General features: G+C 48.4%; 1 protein-coding gene across 3 annotated transcripts in view; it reads right to left on the reverse strand.

Annotated features, from left to right (window-relative positions):
* UFSP2 (UFM1 specific peptidase 2) overlaps positions 1–22,479 on the reverse strand; it is a 74,179-nt gene that overhangs the window by 16,752 nt on the left and 34,948 nt on the right. The gene's annotated exons all lie outside the window — the stretch shown is intronic.

The raw sequence follows: 22,479 nt of genomic DNA on the forward strand, positions 1-22,479 counted from the left end.
TACGCCCCCCCCCCCACCAGGTAACCTACATTGCCCCTCCCTTACCCCTTACTGTATCCACAAAACACAACATTACCCATAAACATCTACTTTACACATCAACAAACGTCCCTACTGTCTTCCCCGTTCCTCCCATAAACCAAATTCGTCTTCTCTCCCTCCTAACCAATCAAATTTGCCATTTCCAACTCTCATCAAAATTTGCCATCTCCAACTCAACATCAAAATTTGCCATCACCAATTCATCATCAGTCCCTCCTAGGGAGGGAGAGATGGAATCACCCCAATGTCTCATCCACGTCGTGATGCGTCTCACAAATCCACACAGCAATTCTCCCTTCCTGCTACACAGAACAAAGTAACACAGGTGTGGAGTCATCATCATCACCTCAGGTAAGTGGCTGCGTATGGTGCGACAGGTTCATCAATCCTAACTATTTCCTAAATGACTTTAACAACTTTACATAACCTGGGGTCTTTCCCTGCCAATCCATTGGCCAACTTTCACTATGGGTTCTAAAAACCAATTCCCATTGACCAAACTGTGGTGCTTCTCAATTTGGGGTCTCACTCCCCCGATTCATCTCCCGGTGCCCTTGCACAATTTCTGGGCTGTGACGTGTAGCTCTCCCAGCAGGTCTACCCACCTGCACACCTCCACCACTGTAGTTGCCACCCGAGCTTACCTGCTCCTTACCTAACCTATCTAATTTGGGAAGGCCCCTCCTGGCTCTGTCACCCCACTCGGTGCCCTCTGGCACTGGGCTACCCGGGTCCGTCCTCCGGATCCTCGGGCCCCATCCACAACTACCGGCTCCCAGAGCCCACCTGCGGCCTCACTTGGCCGACATCCTCACAGTGGTGGAGTGCCCAAACCAACTACACACACTAACAGGCTACACGCCCAGCCATTTCCACAACACTAATGCACCCATCCAAATACCATTCTTCCACCCGCACCACAGATGCCAATATCCAACCACAATTTACCTATACCCTCTACCTAACACTTACACTACCCGCCCCGGGTACTCGTGAAAGGGGTCCACTCTTCCCCCATCCACACCTTCGCACCATGCACACCACTCCATACCACTTACTCCAACTCTCTCCACACCACTCATTCCAATACTCCATGTATTCCACACACCTGTACTTGCACACCTGTGCTCTCATACTTGGTGCCGCCTGCACCCTTCTCTCCCCCAAGCGCATTCGCGCTGATCCACAACACTCACTACTCATACACTGCTCCACACACCTGTCCAGTTCTCACACAGCATCATCTCATCTAACTACTCCCCTCTGAAACTTGCGCTTCCCAGTCGTCCCTTTAAACTATTGCGCTCCCTCGTCATTATAATCCACTCTAACCTACCTGCGTCCCCACTACAGGTATTCTTGTCACTAACTAATCTTAACGTCGCCTAATGTCATCTTCGCTAGATCCCTACACACAATATCCTAACCCACCCGGGCTAGTTTTCACTGCCATACACCCCCTAATCTAGTGCTCCTTTGCCCCCCATCATGGGAAGGGTGGCAGGGATGCCAGCCTTACCCACCGTCATACGGCGCGAGTGGGACCACCTCGTATGTGAGTCGCTGCCCGCCTGCCGGACCCCGTGCGTCGCCCCTTGCGGGGTCAGCGCGGGGCCGAACCGGCCGGGCCCCCACAGTACATTACCCCCAAGGGGCTCTCGTGCCTCCCCTGTCCCTCTAAAAACTACCCCTGTTGGTGTCGATGCATGGGTCACACTTCCGCAACCCGCTACCCATTCCATACCACCACAACCTTGCTCACTCACACCTCGCACCTCTCCAATCACCGGACCCTCTCGCTCGCACCCTCGTTCCATACCCTCCAGACCAGCCATACACCTCACTCTTGGCCTCTCACGAACATCCGGGTCCATCTCGACCCCCAAGCTTATTAAATCACCTGGCGCATCATACGCACGACCATATTGGTCACCACTTACACCGGGTCCTCTTTCTCTTCGCTTCTCCTCCATCACCTGCGAATCCCTCATCCGGTTAATGAGCACATCATCACGATCCGAACACAGACTTTGAACCAATTCTTTTACTTCCTCCTTTATCTCTTTCTTATCCTCTCTCCGTCGCTTCTTAATTTCGCTCACCCCTTCTTCCACTTCTTCTAATTTCTGCTTCACCTCCTTCATCTCCTCGTGCGCCCCCTTAAGTTCTTCCTCTAACTCCACCTTATTTTTTTCTATGTGCTCCCGCACCTCCCGCTCTTTAACCTCCATCACCTCTACCACCTTGTTCATTTTCCTCGTCAGGTCCTCATGTACCGTCTGACACTCTTTTTTAATTACCCCTACGTCCTTTTTCATCTCCTTCTGTGTCGATTTTAAACCCTCTATTACCGCTGTGTTCTTCTTTACCTGGTCCCCCAACTCCTTTTGTCCCACTGTCAGTTGTTCTACTCCCAGCGTCAACTCCTCTATACCACCTTGCAATTTTACAGTCCCCTTTCTCACCTCCTTCTCCATGCGCTCCTTACAGTGCCTCACCTCCTCGCGCACTCCTCCGACCTCCTCACTCACACCTCTTCTGATCTCCTCTCCCATCACTTGCATCTCCTGCCCAGATGCCACCCTCATCCGCTCCATTTCCTCCCTGTGAGCATCCAATTTAGTTTCTACCCCCATTCTGACCCCCTCTATCTGCTGCCCCATTTTTTAAACTTCCCTTTCCGCTTGGTCCCTTATGTCCCTCAATTTGCCTTCCATACTGTTTTCTAACCCTTCTAACCCCTTTTTCATCCCTTCCATTTGATTCTCTTGAGCGGCCATTCTGTTTTCTACCCCCATTAACCCATGTTTCACCCCTTCTATCCCATTGTCTAACCCCTCTAATTTCTTGTCTAATCCCTCACCGGTACCCCTCGCTTCGTCCCTCATTACCCCCATTTGGCCCTCCAATCGCTCACCCAATCGCTCACTATCAGCCCTCATCTCGTCCTTCTGCAGGTTGAGGGACGCCTGCATTTGTACCATAAATTGTTCCATGAGGGCCTGCATTTGGGCCATCCCTCCCACTTGTGCAGCGGGTGCGGCCGCCGTAGCCATGTGCGAGGCGCCATTTTGCGCGCCCGTAACCTCGTGCGCGAGGACGCCATTTTTCGAACCTGCCGCCCTCACTGCTTCGCTCTCCTCATGTCCCTCAATTTGGTCCTGGATCGACCCTGCCTCACTCTCCTCTACCGGAACCCAGCCGTCTTGATCTGCCATAGCGCGACCTTCAAAATTCGGGTTTTTTTTTTTTGTAAAACAAAACAATTTCCAACTGCTTGTAATTTTGAGCGCGTTAAGCGCGCTTCGGGCCTCGTATCTCACTCCTCGACACCAATTGTTACGGACACGGCTAAAGATGTTGCTTGACCGAGCGGAATGGCCGCCGTGTTCGTACAGTTTACCCGATTACCCCCAACTCACCCGGTTCCACCCGACGTTGACCAAATCGCGCTATGCTAAATCAATGATGGAAAGGACACACCGACTGGGATAGATGAAACGACGCAAGGGGTACAGTTCTCAAGACCTCCGGAGGAGGATATAATTACAGTGGGGGAGAAAAGGGGTAGATTACAAGGTAGTGAGGTAAAGGCACAGAAGAGATAGGCACTTAATTACAGTCTTATTTTATCCCAGACAGACCACAGACAAACGGGACAAGGCTGACTTACACAGGGATTGATGGCAGGGAAGGACAGGTAGTCGATAGCACAAGGTGCACCTTGGCTCGGGGACAGGATAAAGCACGGTCCAAAAGATGCAGGGAGGCCTCACAGCGCTCGGAGGTGGCGTCTTTCTTTCTCCAAGCTCAGCGCGCATCTGACGTCACCTCCCTCTTCCTGCGCATGCTCAGCGGGGAGTCACACGCCCTCGGCTGGTTGGCTCCGCCCCAGATGGGACCGGTCCGCCGCTTCTATTGGGTGCGGGGGTTACCGGGCTCCGCCCTTGACGAGGAGCTGACAGCGAGCCCCTACTTGGTAACCCCGTCGAGCACATGTTCGATGGCGGCTCGTTGGAAAGGCCTGGTGCCCTCCCAACACCCCCTACCAACCAAGCCGGAGTGAGGACGCGCACTCCCCGCGCCGCCGCCGTTGTTGTTGTTGTTGTTGTTGCTGAACCGTGAGGAAGAGCTGCGGGGAGGTATTGGGAGGTCCTAAACTTCCTAACGGTGCCATACAATCACATTCTGGTGCAACGAAGAGTCAGAATTAATGGAAACGAGTCCTTAACTGACATAGACTAAGAATAACTAGCAAGATGTCCTATAGTTGTCTACGTGAGATGCGGTGGACCTGGATGCGACATTTAATGGGGGAAATAGGGGGAGGTCGGGTCTACAGAGTGTTGTTTACAGAAAATGGGACTAGGGAATGGGGGATTGGGGATAGTTGGGAAGTATTGAGGAAATAGGGGAATATTTACAAGCGGATATGGATGGATGCAAATCCCATATCCGCAACAATATATATATATATATATATATATATATATATATATATATATATACTAGTATATATCTATCTATAATTCCAGCAATCTCTGTGTGTATGTCTGTGTGTCTGTGTGTCTGTGTGTCTGTGTGTTTGTCTGTGACCGCTGTTTCTCGACAACCACGGGTCCGATATACTTGAAACTTGCCAGGTATATTGCTGGGGACCCGAGGATGTGCCTTTTCAAGGTTTGTAATTAATCGGACAAGTACCTACCGAGCTATGTCCAAAAAACGCTTCAACCAATCAGAGAGCAGCGAGCTATCACGTGTGCCGAACCGTTAATGCAATGCAAGCGTTAATGCGTTAATGCAAGGCTTTTCTTTTTTTCCCTCTTCTCTTTCTACTTTTCCTTGCGATTAAATTGCAAACAGCCAAAATACGTTGGCGCTAATTGAATAATTGGCCATTAACACTAAAATAATCGTAACTGCGATATGCCAACTTCCGGACAGTGCAGCCTTCCATGTTGTTGTTGTTTGCAGCAGCTGTTTGCAGCAAGGCAAGGCTTTTCTTTTTTTCCCTCTTCTCTTTCTACTTTTCCTTGCGATTAAATTGCAAAAAGCCAAAATACGTTGGCGATAATTGAATAAATGGGCATTAATAGATAGATAGATAGATATGCGATATGCGAACTTCCGGACAGTGTGCGCGTTACGAGCTGACCGCCATTACGGTACGTAATTCGATTTCTTATGCGCATTATTTCTCCCAATTCAGTCAGAGCGAAGGGCGGAAGCGAAGAGCGTTGTTATTTTTTGTTTACGGGCGTACGGGCGGGGTAGAGCGTACGGGTAGCGTTTTTTTTTTTTTTTGGCAAGGAACGGGCACCCACGTACGGGCAATGCCCTAGTATATATAAAACACAGTTTGTGTGTGTGTGTGTGATGTTACCGATAGACTCCTAAACGGAGAGGCTCACGTACTTGATATTTGGCACAGACATGGCCATTGAGCCTGGGAAGAACATGGCCGACCTAAAAATTTATTTCATATTTTTTTTACCATATTTTTACCTCAGCGCATTTCAGCGAGGAATATTATGACCGGAATCTGACCGGTGGCAGAGTAGCGCGCTGATTCGCTCAGAGCGATCATGTGATGTTCCTTGCCGCCATTAACTCAGTTACGCATTCGCACGTATTTCAGAGCGAAAAGCGATTGCGTTTTTTCACATTTCAGCGAGGAGCATTGCCATTCACACCACATAGGTTTTTTTTTCTTTCATCTTTAGATCCATATTTTTTTTCAGCGAATCTGAATCGGTGGCAGAGCAGCGCGCTGATTCGCTCATTCGCGCTCATTGATGACGATCACGATCACGTGATGACGTGATCACGAATGATGTTCGTGACGTGATCACGTGATGTTCCTTGCCGCCAGCAAGTAGCATAGATTTTATTTTAGCATGATTAGCATTTAGCATGATTTAGCATAGATTGTAGCATGTTTCACATAGATTTTTTTTCAGCGAGGAATATTATACACGGATTCTGACCGGTGGCAGAGCAGCGCGCTGATTCGCTCAGAGCGATCACGTGATGTTCCGAATAAGCACAATCAATTGAGTGTGCCGCATGAGTCTGCGATGTGTTTAAAGTAAAGTGCGCCCGACTCGCTCACGTACTTGATTTGTGGCATAGACATGGCCATTGGGCCTTCACGGTGTAATTTGTGCGAGGCTTTTGTCCGAGTGAGCTTGAGTCGAGAGGGCGAATGTACGGGTTGGGAATGTACGGGTCTCCCTTCCCCCACCCGGCAACGCCGGTACTGGAGGGCGTCACAGGATCGGTGAGTCTCCAAAATCCGCTTCGTGCTGTTGCGAAGATTCAGGACGATGTCGCGATTGTTGTGCTGCTCTCCGACCATGAGAACTGCAACGTCATTGTTGACTGGCCCTCCCCTTCCCCCTCCCCTTCTCCCCTCCCCCTTCCCCCTCCCCCTTCCCCTCCCCCCCTCTCCCATCCCTCCCCCCCTCTCCTCCCCTCCCTCCCTCTCCTCCTCTCCTTCCCTCCCCCCCCTCCTCCCCTCCCTCCCTCTCCTCCTCTCCTTCCCTCCCCCCCCTCCCCTCTCTTCTCCCTCACGTTTATACACGGAATGCCGGGTACTTCCCCCCCCCTCTTCTCCTCTCCCCCTCTCCTCCCCTCCCCCCCGTTCCCCTCCCCTCCTCTCCTCCCCTCCCCCCCGTTCCCCTCCCCTCCTCTTCCCCCTCCCCTCCCCCGCCCGGCAATGCCGGGTACTTCTGCAAGTATATATATAATATAGTGTTGCAGTTCTGTGTTTTTGCAATAAAGGTTAATTTTCCCCTCATAGTTAGTCACACTACAACATGTAGCCTCGTTTAAGCTCAGTTATTTATGAGTAATTGTAAGCGTAGACCTTTCCTAGGTGTAGTTTTGCGTTGAGTAGAATAATGAGAGTTAGGTCCCCTTCCAATGCTTTATGCCGCCTCGATACTTTGAGTGCTGGCGCAAATCGCCACGAGGCCGGCCTGACAGGTCGATCCAGGCCGAAGGAAGGCGGGACAGAAGAAGTGGGAGTGACTGGTAAGCATGAGCCGCCAACCAGGGCTCGAGGGGAGTGGCTTAGCACTGCGGCAAAAGGCGTGGTTTGGAACATTCGAGGCAGGCCAGGGCGTGGCAATATAACCCTGTGCCCAAAAGCCCCCACCTCAGTTATGGGGAGAGGCGCTTGCCAGTTCTGAGGAGAGGTACACTGAACTAAGTTTGAGGAGGACCTGCGCTGAGTGATGAGCTTGAGTTATCAGTTCGAAGCGCTGTGTTGAATTACGAGTTCTGAGGAGAGGTGCTCTGAACCAAATCAAGAGTTGAGAGTTCTGAGAGTGCGCGGTGTTGAACCAAGTTATGAGCTGGGATCCTCTGTTGAATTGAGCTTCAGTCAGATCCTGAATTGAGTTGCGAGAGTGAAAGCGCGCTGTTGCATAAATCACGCTGTGAAGAACCGCCGAGCCGGGCGAGACGCGCGCATATTCACCTGCCTGCCTTTGTTCGAGATACGCGCTGCAAGGATCCCTCCCGCCTGCCTGCCTTCGTCGAGGGACGTGCCGTGACCGGCAGAGGGCAACGCCGGGTGAGCTGTTCCTGAACGACAAAGCCGGCGCGTCCAGCGCATGAACTTTTCCTCCTTCATCCCCCTGTGAGTGTGAATGGGCCCATTGTCTGGGTGATAAGTACGACTGTCTAAGATCTGCCCTGTGTCTCTGCTTTCTACCGAATCATTGTAAATAATAATTAAACGTGTTATTCCTTTGATTCTACCCCCGCTCCCCCGCTCTAGCAGGGAAAATGGCCTTTAAAATGCATGTTGTTTGTTGTGTGTATTCCTTTGATTCTACCGCTTTTGTGTTTTTCATCATTGACTTAGCATGGTACGAATAATATCGCTCTGATCGGGTTCCAATACAAAGGTAATAGCACGGACCACGTGGTGCGCCATCCGCTCGGGTGCACTCAAATTACGCGTGGTTCGTGCGAGACTTGATCCCCGCTTCCGCGGTGGTACTTAGCTACGTGCGAACATTGTCCCAAAACCCTGTCCCGCGTCCGACCGGAAGTGGCGACTCGAGTCTCGCGGTTGCGACGACCCAAGAAGAACAAGGGGCTCAATCTCCCCTTCGTAAGGGAACGAGGGTCTCGGCAAAACCATAACAATATATATATGTATATATATATATATATATATATATATATATGTATATATATATATATATATATATATATATATATATATATATATATATATATATATATATATATATATATATATATATGTATATATATATATATATATATATATATATATATATATATATATATATATATATATATATATATATATATATATATATATATATATATATATATATATATATATATATATATATATATATATATTGTTGCGGATATGAGGACTGTATATTTTTTTGATTGTGTGAATTATTATTATTGTTTATTCTGCGCCCCCTGCCTCCGGAGCTGTGTAAAGGTGAAAGGGCATCCCATAATTAGTCCACGAGCATACACGTCAGCCAATAATAGAATACCCCTGTTCGATAGTTATATCTTATTCTGTGTTTTAGGGTAAGGCTGTGTCTCCCATTAATTGAAGTACTCCATTGCACCAGTGAAAGAGAATAGATCCCCTTTCATTCCCATCCCCAAAATCTCCATTTCCTTTCACATCCCCTTTCGTCATTGCCAAGCCTCGATTGCCAATTACATCCCCTCCAAAACCACCATTGAACATGTGCTCGGGTCGGGGAAGAGGGGCGTGCCCGCCCGTCGTCATCAAGGGCGGAGCCAGAGGGTCGCGTGACCAACCAGGGCCGAGGTGAGCACACCGATGGGCGTGTCCAAAAGGCCGGCGGCTTGATCGCCGGAGGCGCTATAAAGGCGCGCGCGCAAGAAGCGTGAGGAGTCGGTGGTGAGGAGTGAGTGGACCAAGAGAGAGAAAGAGTGGTTGGACCAAGAAAGAGAAAGAGTGGTTGGACCAAGAAAGAGAAAGAGTGGTTGGACCAAGAGAGAAAGAGTGGTTGGACAGGGAGACGTGCAAGAGTGTTGTTGAGTTGAGGGTTTGGACCAGACGAGTCAGATGAGTCCTGGCAAAGCAAGCGGCGGCCACAGCAGCAACAACACCCAACAGCCGCTTGGGGCCTGGACGGCGGTTTTGAGCAGGGCCGCGAAGGAACGGCGGCTGCTAAACACGCCGATCGTGCTGCAGGACCCCCTTGGACCTTCCTCTCCCTCCAGCCATCCACCTCCTGCCTTTCCACCCTTCTTGTGTACGTGAGTTTGTTCTGTGTGTCTTGTCCCTGGGTATTTAATTAAGTCTGTAGGTAAGTTAGCATTGCACTGTGTATCTAATCTCGTCTGTAAATAAACGTGACTGCTTTCTTTTTGCTTGTGTGTATAATAAATCCAATTACTCTTCTGTCCGTCTTCTCGTCTTATTCCTTTTCCTCTTTGCATTCGGTCGTTTTAGAGTTTTCCAGATTGGGCAGCTGCGGTGCGATACGGCCAAAGTTTGGGATGAATCGGGTGAGTTGGGGAAGAATCGGGGGAACTGTTAAGTGTTAGGTCGCGGTAATACACCACCGCTCGGTCAATATAACATCTTAACCGCGACAGTAACAATTGGTGTCGAGGAGTGAGATTCGAGGCCCGAAGCGCGCTTAACGCGCTCAAAATTACGAGTTGCTGAAAAATTGTGTTTTAAAGAAATAAAACCCGAATTTTGAAATCGCGCCATGGCTGGTCAAGGCGATCGAATGCCAGTGGGTGAGCTAGAGGAGGGGTTAGGAGTAACCCAGGATCAAATGGAGGGGAGCAATGAGGAGGCGGTTGAGGGAGTATCAGACGCACAAGATGGTGTCCTCGCGCACGTGGGTGTAGCGGCACCAAATTTTGCCGCGCCCGTGACCGTAGCAGTACCAAATTGCGCTGCGCCCGTGGTCGCGGCAGCCGAGCCAGAGATGCCAGAGTACATGCGAGTCTTTATGATTCAAATGATGGCAAAAATGGATGTTCAGGGAGAGCGATTAGAGGGCCAAATGGGGGTAATGAGGGACGAAGCGAGGGGTACCGGTGAGGGGTTAGACAAGAAATTTGGGAAGTTAGACAATAATTTTGAGGAGTTAGACAAAAATTTTGAGGGGTTAGACAACGGGATAAAAGAGGTGAAAAATGGGTTAATGGGGTTAGAAAATAGGATGGAGGACAAATTGCGGGAGATAGGGGAGCAATCCGCCCGAGAAATTAAACAAATGGGAGAGCAGATAGAGGAGGTAAAAATCGGGGTAGAAACCAAATTGGATGCTCAGAGGGATGAATTGGGACAGATGAGGGTGGCATCTACAAAAGAAATGGAGGAGATGAAAGAGGGGATACGACGAGGTGTGAGTGAGGAGGTCTCGGGGCTACGCGAGGAGGTAAAGCGAGGTGAGAAGCGCATGGAGAAAGAGGAGAAATGGGACGGCAAAGTTACAAGGGGGAATAGAAGATCTGACGGAGGAGGTGGAACAGCTGACAGAGGGACAGACGGAGTTAGTGGAGCAGGTTCAAAAGAACACTGCGGTACTAGGAGGGTTAAAGGCGACACAAAAAGAAATTAAAAACGAATTAATAGCGACACAGAAGCAATGTCAGATGATACGTGAGGGACTGACAATGAGGTTGGATGAGGTGACAGAAGTAATGGAGACAAAGGACCGGCAGGTGAGGATGCACATAGAGACGGTCAAGGTAGCCTTATAGGACGAACTTGAGGAGACGCACCGGGGAATAAAAGAGGTGAAGCAAAAATTAGAGGAAGTGGAAGAAGAGGTGAGTGAAATTAAGAAGGGATGGACAGAAACTAAGAGGGAGATAAAGGAGGAAGTAATGGAATATGTACAAGGTCGGTGCTCAACTCATGATGTGCTGCTCACTAACCAAATAAAGAGTTTGCAGGTGGCAAAAGAGGTGCGGAGACGAGGTGCCAAGGTGAGTGGCGAAATATTCGGCAATGTATATGATGTGAGGAAAGCTTCAGTCGGCTTGGGGGTTGATTTAGACCCGGGTGTTCGTGAGAGGCCGTTGGTGAAGTGTGCGACAGGTCTGGTGTGCGAAAAAAGAGGTGTGCGAGAATGTCCGACCATGGGGTGTGTGAGGAAAAAGTGCGCGCCGACCAGTGAGTGTGCTGTCAAGAGTGAGTCGGTCGTAGCGCGTGTGCGAGGGAGCACATGGAAGCGCGGTGTGGCGAGTGTTACGGAGGAAGTAACGAAAGAGTGTGCGCAAGAGGATGCGCGAGAAAAGTGTGTGACGGACAGGTGCATGGGGAAAGAGTGTGCTGTCGAGAGTAAGGGTGAGTGCGCTGTCAAGAATGGAGGTGAAAGTAGTGAGAGTGACAAGGAGCGTGAGTTGGTTGTGACAGGTGAGCGAGGATGTACACCTGGAATGGAAGGATGCACACCTGGAATGGTAGAGCGTGTGTGGGAATGCACACTTGAGTTGGTCGTGAGGCACGTGGTTGGGTGTGCAAGTGCGAGCACACCTGTGATTGTCACAGAGGAGGTGACCGAGGAAGGGGCGCGAAGAGGTGTGTTGGTGAGGTGTGCGAGCGACGAATGTGTGCCAAGGTGCTCGGTGGTCAGGTGTGTGACCAAGTCTGTGAGCGGAATGAGTGTACCGAGGTGTGTAAGGAAAGGTACGAGGAGCATGGGAACAGCTGGAGGTACGAGCAAGAAAGGGGTAGCGTATGCGTGTAAGCATGCAGGTGAGGCGTCGACGGTAACCGGGTTAGCGGTTAGAGCGACTTTTAGCCGAATCGGGCCCTCGGTGCGTGCCGGGCTTCGCGTGCCGCGAGAACCAGCGGGGATCCGAGCCACGGCGTGTTCGAAAGGACCGCCGTACGCGATCCACGCTGGGCCTCGCTTGGAACGGCCGCGTCCGGGCTCCACTAGGCGGAGCGGGCAGCCCGATAGGAAGGGTCGTCATGGCGACCACTTTTTATTGAGACGTTCCGGCAGGTCGAGATCGGGACATTGGATGGCTCCACGCCGAGGTGGTGCGTGGGATCTCGGCCCGGGTAAGCCCCCGTCCCTGCCCCGAATGCGTGACGTATCCAGCCGCTGGCACAAAACAACCCGTATTCATTGCTCGGCTGTACGAAGCCGAGCTTTGGAAGGGAATTGGCGCACCGAGAGGATCTAATAAGTAGACGGGTGATGAGGATAGTGTTTTGGCCACGAAATTAGAAAAACAAAATTTGATGATTGGCAAAGGATTGGCAGTAATGATTGGCAGATGATGGGTAGTGATTGGCAAATTTTTGATTTGTTGAAATTTGATGTGCCAAATTGGTAGTGGGAGATGCCCGATGTGGTGGGATGGCAACTCTGTCATCCCTCACAAACGGGGGGGGGGGGGGGGGGGGGGAAGGAGCACTAGCTTATGGGGTTGATGGCAGTGAAAACTAGCCCGGGTGGGTTAGGATATTGTGTGTAGGGACCTAGAAGATGACATTAGGTAACGTTAAGGTTTAGATAGTGACTGATACCTGTAGTGGGGACGCAGGTAGATTAGTATGGATGATAATGACGAGGGAGCGCAATAGTTTAAAGGGACGACTGGGAAGCGCAAGTTTCAGAGGGGAGTAGTTAGATGAGATGATGCTGTGTGAGAACTGGACAGGTGTGTGGAGCAGTGTATGAGGGAGTAGTGGTGATTGCGTGTTGTGTTGACCAAATGGTCCAGGAAGAGGAGGAGGGTGCAGGTGGCACCAGGTGATTGCACAGGTGTGCAACAACAGGTGTATGTGGCTATGTGGAATAAATGGTAGTGTGGAATATCTGGAAGATTGGAATGGATGGTCGTGGAGTGAGTATGGTGGAAATTGTGGAGTGGAGTGGATGGTGCGAAGGTGTGAATGGGGGAAGAGTGGACCCCCATCACGAATACCCGGGGCGGGTAGTGTAAGTGTTAGGTAGAGGGTATAGGTAAATTGTGGTTGGATATTGGCATCTGTGGTGCGGGTGACAGAATGGTATTTGGATGGGTGCATTAGTGTTGTGGAAATGGCTGGGCGTGTAGCCTGTTAGTGTGTGTAGTTGGTTTGGGCACTCCACCACTGTGAGGATGTCGGCCAGGTGAGGCCGCAGGTGGGCTCTGGGAGCCGGTAGTTGTGGATGGGGCCCGAGGATCCGGAGGACGGACCCGGGTAGCCCAGTGCCAGAGGGCACCAAGGGGTGACAGAGCCAGGAGGGGCCTTCCCAAATTAGATAGGTTAGGTAAGGAGCAGGTAAGCTCGGGTGGCAACTACAGTGGTGGAGGTGTGCAGGTGGGTAGACCTGCTGGGAGAGCTACACGTCACAGCCCAGAAATTGTGCAAGGGCACCGGGAGATGAATCGGGGGAGTGAGACCCCAAATTGAGAAGCACCACAGTTTGGTCAATGGGAATTGGTTTTTAGAACCCATAGTGTAAGTTGGCCAATGGATTGGCGGGGAAAGACCCCGGGTAGTGTAAAGTGTGTTAATGTCATTTAGAAAGTAGTTAGGATGAAGTCTCCTCGCACCATCTGCATCCACTCACCTGAGGTGACAGGTACTCCACACCATGCCATGTTTAATTATTTTTGATGCAAATGTTTTGGATTGTGAGACGCATCATGACGTGGGTGTGACATTGTGCTTTGTTGTTCCATCTCTTCCTCCTTATGAGGATTGATGACGAATTGGGTGATGCCAAATTTTGGATAGTGGGGGAGTGAAGACGAATTTGGTATAAGGGAAATAAGGGGAAGACGTGACGGTAGTGACGGATTGGTAATGTGTAGATTTTTGTACATATGGGGTAAGAGCAAGGGTAGTGTAGGTGACAGGGGGGTGACGTACGGTAGGGACGAGCTTTCTCATTTCGCCCTCCGTACGCATTTCGCCTTGCATTGCCTTATTGATGTGTACCCTTGTGACCTTACCCCTCGCTCAATTGTCCCCCTTTTGTCTCCCACATGACCTGTGCGCCATGGGGCGCCGAGGGGAGCGTGCGTGAGTCGGCCATTGTGCGCCCGGAACTCTCAGGACCAGCTGTCTGCATCGATGCACCACATTATGGACCACATGTCTGTGGCCGAGCACCACTTATGGACCCCATGGGTTGGGGCATGGCCCCTCTGCTGGAACCAGCCATGAGGGCCCGAAATCTTACTGGCGGACCTTGGCCACAGGGCACCGATGCCACACAGGTGAAGCACACGTAGTCGGCCCTGTGGGCCATAAATAAAAGAAAATAAAAAGGACACATTGGGCACACTTTATTGCAAATAGGCCGCCAGTAAGAAAATGAAAGAATGACAACATCTGGAAGAACAAATAATAATAACCAGCAGAGGGAGCCGAAGAGCAAGAGATCACCTGCAGGGTTAGGGGTTGTTGATTTATTTTTTATTCTTGAACAATGGTGACTGCACCGATTGGTGCTTGGGTGTGTATTGGTGCGTTTTTGGGTGCTTTCATGGTGCATTGATGCAGAGCAGACTGTCTCCCCCCCAGAAAGAACAATCACAGGTCCTGGGTTAGTCTTGTAAATAAAAATAGCGTCATTGTAAATAATGCTCCCCACCGTCAGTGTGTAGTTTGAAGACCATTCCGCAATTCGGTTAACTGTGGGCGTAAGTCTGTTAGGCAGGGTGCAATGGAGCAGCGGGACACATTTATTTATGTTTTAAAACTGTCGCACTCAGGGTCAGGTTAAAAGTAGAGGGAACTACACCTACGTGTCACACTAAATAAAAGTTGTAGGCCCGGGACGTGCCTAAGAGGAGGAGGGTGCAGTGTTGCGGATATGAGGACTGTATATTTTTTTGATTGTGTGAATTATTATTATTGTTTATTCTGCGCCCCCTGCCTCCGGAGCTGTGTAAAGGTGAAAGGGCATCCCATAATTAGTCCACAAGCATACACGTCAGCCAATAATAGAATACCCCTGTTCGATAGTTATATCTTATTCTGTGTTTTAGGGTAAGGCTGTGTCTCCCATTAATTGAAGTACTCCATTGCACCAGTGAAAGAGAATAGATCCCCTTTCATTCCCATCCCCAAAATCTCCATTTCCTTTCACATCCCCTTTCGTCATTGCCAAGCCTCGATTGCCAATTACAACCCCTCCAAAACCACCATTGAACATGTGCTCGGGTCGGGGAAGAGGGGCGTGCCCGCCCGTCGTCATCAAGGGCGGAGCCAGAGGGTCGCGTGACCAACCAGGGCCGAGGTGAGCACACTGATGGGCGTGTCCAAAAGGCCGGCGGCTTGATCGCCGGAGGCGCTATAAAGGCGCGCGCGCAAGAAGCGTGAGGAGTCGGTGGTGAGGAGTGAGTGGACCAAGAGAGAGAAAGAGTGGTTGGACCAAGAAAAAGAAAGAGTGGTTGGACCAAGAAAGAGAAAGAGTGGTTGGACCAAGAGAGACAGAGTGGTTGGACAGGGAGACGTGCAAGAGTGTTGTTGAGTTGAGGGTTTGGACCAGACGAATCAGACGAGTCCTGGCAAAGCAAGCGGCGGCCACAGCAGCAACAACACCCAACAGCCGCTTGGGGCCTGGACGGGGGTTTTGAGCAGGGCCGCGAAGGAACGGCGGCTGCTAAACGCGCCGATCGTGCTGCAGGACCCCCTTGGACCTTCCTCTCCCTCCAGCCATCCACCTCCTGCCTTTCCACCCTTCTTGTGTACGTGAGTTTGTTCTGTGTGTCTTGTCCCTGGGTATTTAATTAAGTCTGTAGGTAAGCTAGCGTTGCACTGTGTATCTAATCTCGTCTGTAAATAAACGTGACTGCTTTCTTTTTGCTTGTGTGTATAATAAATCCAATTACTCTTCTGTCCGTCTTCTCGTCTTATTCCTTTTCCTCTTTGCATTCGGTCGTTTTAGAGTTTTCCAGATTGGGCAGCTGCGGTGCGATACGGCCAAAGTTTGGGGTGAATCGGGTGAGTTGGGGAAGAATCGGGGGAACTGTTAGTGTTAGGTCGCGGTAATACACCACCGCTCGGTCAATATAACATCTCAACCGCGACAGTAACAATATATATATATATATATATATATATATATATATATATATATATATATATATATATATATATATATATATATTGTGGAAATGAGAATTGTGTTTTTTTATTGTTGTAAAAATATCACCCTCCTTCCTCCAGTTGTGTATAAAGGTCAAAGGGCGTCCCTTAGTTAGGTCATATACAATCGCTTTAGCCAATCATAGATTTCCTGCTTGTTGGTAGTTATTTCCTTATTCTGTGTATTAGGTTAAGGCTTTGTCTTCCATTAATTAATACTCCATTGCACCGAATACAAATAGGTAGTATCCCCTTTCAATTTCCCCAGAACCTTCATGGGAATCCCCTTTTGTCAGCCGCATTACAAATTCCTCTGCGCGGTTTGCTGCAGTCCGCTGTTTCTTCGGGCTTGGGTTTTCGCCGCAGCTGCTGGGCTGTTTTCACCGCGACTCCATTAGCCACGAGGTGGGCTCGGAGAAGAGGGGGGAGGAGCCGCCGAATCCAGGGCGTTGGCCGCCCCTCGTCATCAAGGGCGGAGCCAAAAGAGGCCGTGCGAGCCAACCGGCACTGCAGTAGCGACCCGGTAGGCGTGCCCAGAGAGCTCGCGGAAAGAGGTGGAGGCGCGATATAAAACGGGGGCGCATGCGTCAAGAAGAGAGTTAAGCAGATGAGTGAGGAGTCCACCGCAGTTGAGTCCACCGCAGTTGAGTCCACCGCAGTTGAGTCCACCACAGTTGAGTCCACCGCAGTTGAGTTGAGCTTTGACGGCAGTTTCGACTCGCTGCTACGAAGCAACGCCGCCGTGCGAACCAGATTGAGGAGGGTCGGCGGCTGCTCACCTCGAGCCTTGCCGTTTACACGAACAGGACCCGCATCCTTCCAGCTCTGTGGACCACCTGGACCATCCTCTCCTTCCAGCCAATCGTTCCTGCCTTCATTCCCCATTCGTGTGAGTCTGTCTTTGTTTGTTCTGTCCTGGGTTAAGTAAGACTCTCTATAGGTAAGCTAATTTGCACTGTGTTTCTTCTTCTTCTGTTTTTATTTTATTATTCTTCCTCCTCCTTGGTTGCTTTCAATTGTGTAAATAGTAAATAAATCATATTTGTATTTCTTACCCTTTGCCTTTCTTTCCTCTACATCCGTCGTTGTTGTCTTTTCCCCATTGAATACCTGTGGCACGATTTGGCCAACGTTTGAGAATCGGGTCTAGTCATTGTTAACAGTTCGTGCCGCGGCTGCCATCCGCTCGGCAAATTAACATCTTGTCCGCGGTCGCGAACGGGGCTGTGCACCGGCCTTCCGGAGGTCGCGGTGCAGCTTCAGGGACCACGTCGGTCAGTAACAAACGAGGGGACTAATCCCCCCTCAAAGCGGAACCATAGGCCGACGTTGGGTTCCGTAACAATATATATATATATATATATATATATATATATATATATATATATATATATACACATATATATATACACACATATATATACACACACACACACACACTACCGGTCAAAAGTTTTAGAATACCTCAATTTTTCCAGTTTTTATTGAAATTTATGCAGTTTAATGTCCAGTGAATAACCTGAAATGGTACAAAGGTGAGCAGTAAACGGCTCGAGGTTAAAAAAAAAGTTTAGGTTAGCAAAAACGGGGAAATAATGTAAATTGCACAGTTATATTGTAAAAAAAAGGCCTTCTTCAGGGAACAAGTAATGGGTTAACAGCTTACAGCTGTTCTGCAGCAATGTAAGTAGGTTAAGCCTTGAAAGTTGATGAAAACAATTCCTACAGGTGTCCCAACCTCTGCTGATTACTTGATTACAAACCCCCTGTCTGTATAAAAGCAGTATTCGAACAGACTGTTATAACACCCTCCGAAGCATTATTTGGACAATATCGCACTGCAGGAAGTAGTATATTGGAAACTGGAGGAAACTCTGACAGGAAGAGGTCTGGCAGACCCAAAGCCACAACAGAATCAGAAGACAAGTTTCTGAGAGTCAACAGCTTGCGTGATAGGCGGCTCACAGGACAACAGCTTCAAGCACAGCTTAACACTGGTCGAAGTAAGCAAGTCTCACTTTCAACTGTGAAGAGAAGACTTCGAGTTGCAGGTTTGACAGATCGAGCGGCAGTAAAAAAGCCATTGCTAAGAAGGCAAAATAAGAAAAAGATGCTTGCCTGGGCCATGAAGCACCGCCAGTGGACTACTGAAGACAAAGAAGGTCTTATGTGGAATGTCTTATCTTATGGACTACTGAAGACGAAGAAGGTCAGTGGACTACTGAAGAGGAAGAAGGTCTTATGGACCAATGAATCAAAATTTGAAATATTTGGTTCATCACGCAGGGTTTTTGTATGCCGTCGAGTAGGCGAAAGGATGGTTCCATGGTGTGTGACACCAACTGTCAAACATGGAGGAGGAAGCGTGATGGTCTGGGGCTCTTTTGCTGGATCGAGAGTCGGCGACTTGCAAAGAGTCACTGGCACCCTGAACCAAAAGGGCTACCACAGCATTTTGCAGCGCCATACAATACCCTCTGGTATACGCCTAGTTGGTCAGGGGTTCATCCAACTGCAAGATAATGACCCTAAACACACCTCCAGGCTATGTCAAAACTACCTTCGAGGAAAAGAACAAGACGGTAGGCTTCAAATCATGGAATGGCCAGCACAGTCTCCAGACTTAAACCCCATCGATCTGGTTTGGGATGAACTGGACCGAAGGGTGAAAGCAAAGCAACCTACAAGTGCAACACATTTGTGGGAACTTCTGCAACAGTGTTGGGAAGAACTTCCCGAACAATATTTGATTTCCATTGTAGAAAGAATGCCACGAGTGTGTTCGGCGGTTATATCTGCAAAAGGTGGCTACTTTGCCGAGTCAAAAGTTAAAATTAAATTTTGTTAAACAAAATGATTGTATGATTTCTTTTTATCTCCAATTGTTTATTTGTTCTATGCTTAATTTCAGAGTACATCGAGACATTAAACTGCGTAAATTTCAATAAAAACTGGAAAAATTGAGGTGTTCTAAAACTTTTGACCGGTAGTGTATATATTTGTATCTGTACAGCCGTGGCCAAAAATAATGGCACCCTTGCACCTTTTTCAAATAATGCAGCATTTCTTCCAGAAAAATGGGCAAATTATAAAATATTTTGGTATCCACAAATGTATTTCTTGGGTTTGCAGTGGAACAAAACAAAACTAGAGGTTCCAGGGAACCTGAACTCAACTGGTCTATATCAATATGGTTAGAATATGCATAATAGAACCACAAACTATATAGTTTATATGTGCTAAAAATATATGACAAAAATTTATTTTTCAATTTGGCCGCCCTGCCGCGCCCATTTTTGGGCGTGCAACGTCCAAATGCAATCCCAAACTAGTTTACATCTTAAAGATGCTGCATAACAAGTTTCATCAAATGTAATCAATATTTGTGACTTTTAGAGTGTAGACGTCGAATTGTTTACAGACGATAGACAGACAGACAGACAGACGACGGACACTGGGTGTTGACAAAAACTCAGCTGGACATAGTCCAGTTGAGTTAAAAAGGTGAAAAATTTACGAAATCTTAGCCAATTCCACACAGAAATCCGAAAATGGCCCAGACAATATCATTGGCACCTGTTAAAAGTTGTTAGAAATAATTAGATTTCAAGCAGGTGATTCTCCTTTACTTTGGAATTGAACTCACCCGTGGTGATTTGCAGGTGCCTGCAATATAAAAAATCACTCATCCAACCAGTTTCAATAGAGAAACAGAGTCATTCTGCTCTTTTGTGTCACTGTGTGTACCGCAATGAGCATGGAGAAAAGAAAGAAAACCAGTCTGAGGTCAGACACAAGATTGTAGCCAAGCACGGACAATCTCAAGGCTACAAGTCCATCTCCAGAGACCTTGATGGTCCTGTGTCCACCGTACGCAATGTTATCAGGAGTTTAAGGCCCATGGCACTGTGGCCAATTTCCCTGGACATGGCCGCAAGAGAAAACTTGATCGAAGATTGTCGCGAATGATTGTTTGAATGGTGGAGAAAGCACATCGATCAACTGCCAAACAGATTCAAGCTGACCTTCAGACACAAGGTGCGACAGTTTCAACTCGCACCATCCGTCGCCATCTCAATGAAAGGGGGTAGGAGACCCAGGAGTGAGAGAGAGAGACATAAGAAAGCCCAACAGGAGTTTGCCAAAACACACCTGAACAAGCCAAAATCCTTTTGGGAGAATATCCTGTGGACAGATGAGACCAAACTAGAGCTTTTTGGTAAAGCGCATCATCTCTATGATTACAGAAAACAAAATGAAGCCTTCAAAGAAAAGAACACCTTCCCTACAGTTAAACATGGAGGAGATTCAGTGATGTTTTGGTGGTGCTGTGCTGCCTCTGGCACTGGGTGCCTTGAATGTGTGCATGGCATCATGAAATCAGGAGATTACCAAGGCATTTTGGAGCTCAATGTTCAATCCAGTGTCAGAAAACTGGGTCTCCGTCGAAGGTCATGGGTTTTTCAGCAGGACAACGACCGCAAACACACTTCAAAAAGCACCCACGAATGGTTCAAGACAAGATGCTGGACTGTTCTGAAGTGGCCAGCAATGAGTCCAGATCTAAATCCCATTGAACACCTGCGGGGAGATCTGAAAACAGCAGTTGGGAGAATGCACCCTTCAAATCTGGGAGAACTGGAGCAGTTTGCACAAGAAGAGTGGCCCAAACTGCCAGTAGAGAGGTGTAGGGAGCTCATTCATGGCTATAGGAAGTGCTTGACTGCAGTTATTTTGTCCAAAGGCCGTGCTACCAAATATTAAGTCTACTGTGTCAATAATTTTGTTAATGCCATTTCTTTTTCTTTTCTGATTTAAAAGGATATATTAAGTTCTGAATCAAAAACAAAGGTTCTGTCATATTATGTCTACACCTGTTCTGAAAGTCTTTTTTTTCTTTTTTTTTTTTTTTTTTTTCTTTTTTTTTTGTATACAAGATCGAGGCTCGTGAAAGAGCTAACATTAATCACACAAAAAGACAAACCGACACACAAAACACAAAAAACAAGGGGAGCGGCAGACAAGATGGGGAGAGAGGGGGAAGGACACAAAAGAGAGGGGGAAGAGGGGGAAGGACACAAACACAACATTTGAGAGCAGGGACATCGGGAGGACTTGGGGGGAGGTGGGAGAGGATTAAAACATATGAACACTGCAAGGACTATGGGGTGAATTACCGGGGGTAGAAAAGATCAAGGTTTTCGATGGGGGAAGATAAGAGATGGTGGTGAACAGCTGTTTTAAAGACCTGGAGGGAGGAGTGGGATTGAAGGGAGTGGGGGAGTTTGTTCCAGAGGCGGGAGAAAAGGGGAATGAAAGAGTGAAGGTGAGCAGAGAGCCTAGACTTTGGCAGTTTAACCATAAGAGGGTTGCAGGCAGATCTTGTGCGACCTGAAGGAATATTGGGGGGGACAGAGCACAGAGAGAGCTGGGGGAGCAAGGCCGGAGAGGAGTCGGTAGAAGACAGAAAGACCACCAACCTGCCTGCGGTGAGTGAGTGAAAGGCCCTCGGCGTTGACTACATCGCAGGAGATTCCAATGATTCTGAAAGCTTTGGCCTCAACAGCGTGAAGCCGAGCAAGGTACACCTCTTTTAAAACCTCTCTACACCTCCTCAAACCTCTCTACACCTACAAGGTACACCTCTCTACACCTCTTTTCAAAAATTTCACCTTTTGTTTCCTTGTAGCCTGGAATTAAATAGCATTAAATCAGACTTTTTCCACCTTTACTTACATCGTAACGCACAACTTCCCAGAAATGTAATGAAAAATACAAAACTATTACAAACTATTTTAATTTTTCTTTTTAAACTTTTAATTTAAAATCCCCCCCAAAAAACTACCATGTGAGTAATCCCATCTGGAAGAAATGGGTTAAGAAACGAATCAGCATATCTGAATAGCTCCTCAATTCCATTTAACCGCGGCATATTTTTCTGACGATGAAAATACGGAAACCTCCAATATGGGTCGTTACAAAAAAAGATTTCCGTGTTGTACAGGAGATTCACCGATGCATATAATGAAGCAAGAGTTGTATATGAAGCAACATATAATGCATAAAATGAAGCAACAGCCGTATGACCAATAATAAACAGTGTCGTTTCCAAGCAAGCCTGAACCCAAAAGCAGCAAAATATATTCTGCCGTAAGCCAAAGGGCCATCTACATATTATGTATGCATTGAAAAATTGCATTTGGGAGAAAAATGATGTTTGGCAATGCAATGCTGTGCTTTCAGACGTGGAAAGACGAACGTTATAAATTATGGCAATTTAGCATTTGTAATTTGTACCCGGTCAGTGGGCATAAATGGAATGCTGAACC

The sequence above is a fragment of the Myxine glutinosa genome, chromosome 14, assembly GCF_964187855.1.
Source record: "Myxine glutinosa chromosome 14, kmMyxGlut1.1, whole genome shotgun sequence".
Taxonomy (NCBI): Eukaryota; Metazoa; Chordata; class Myxini; order Myxiniformes; family Myxinidae; genus Myxine; species Myxine glutinosa.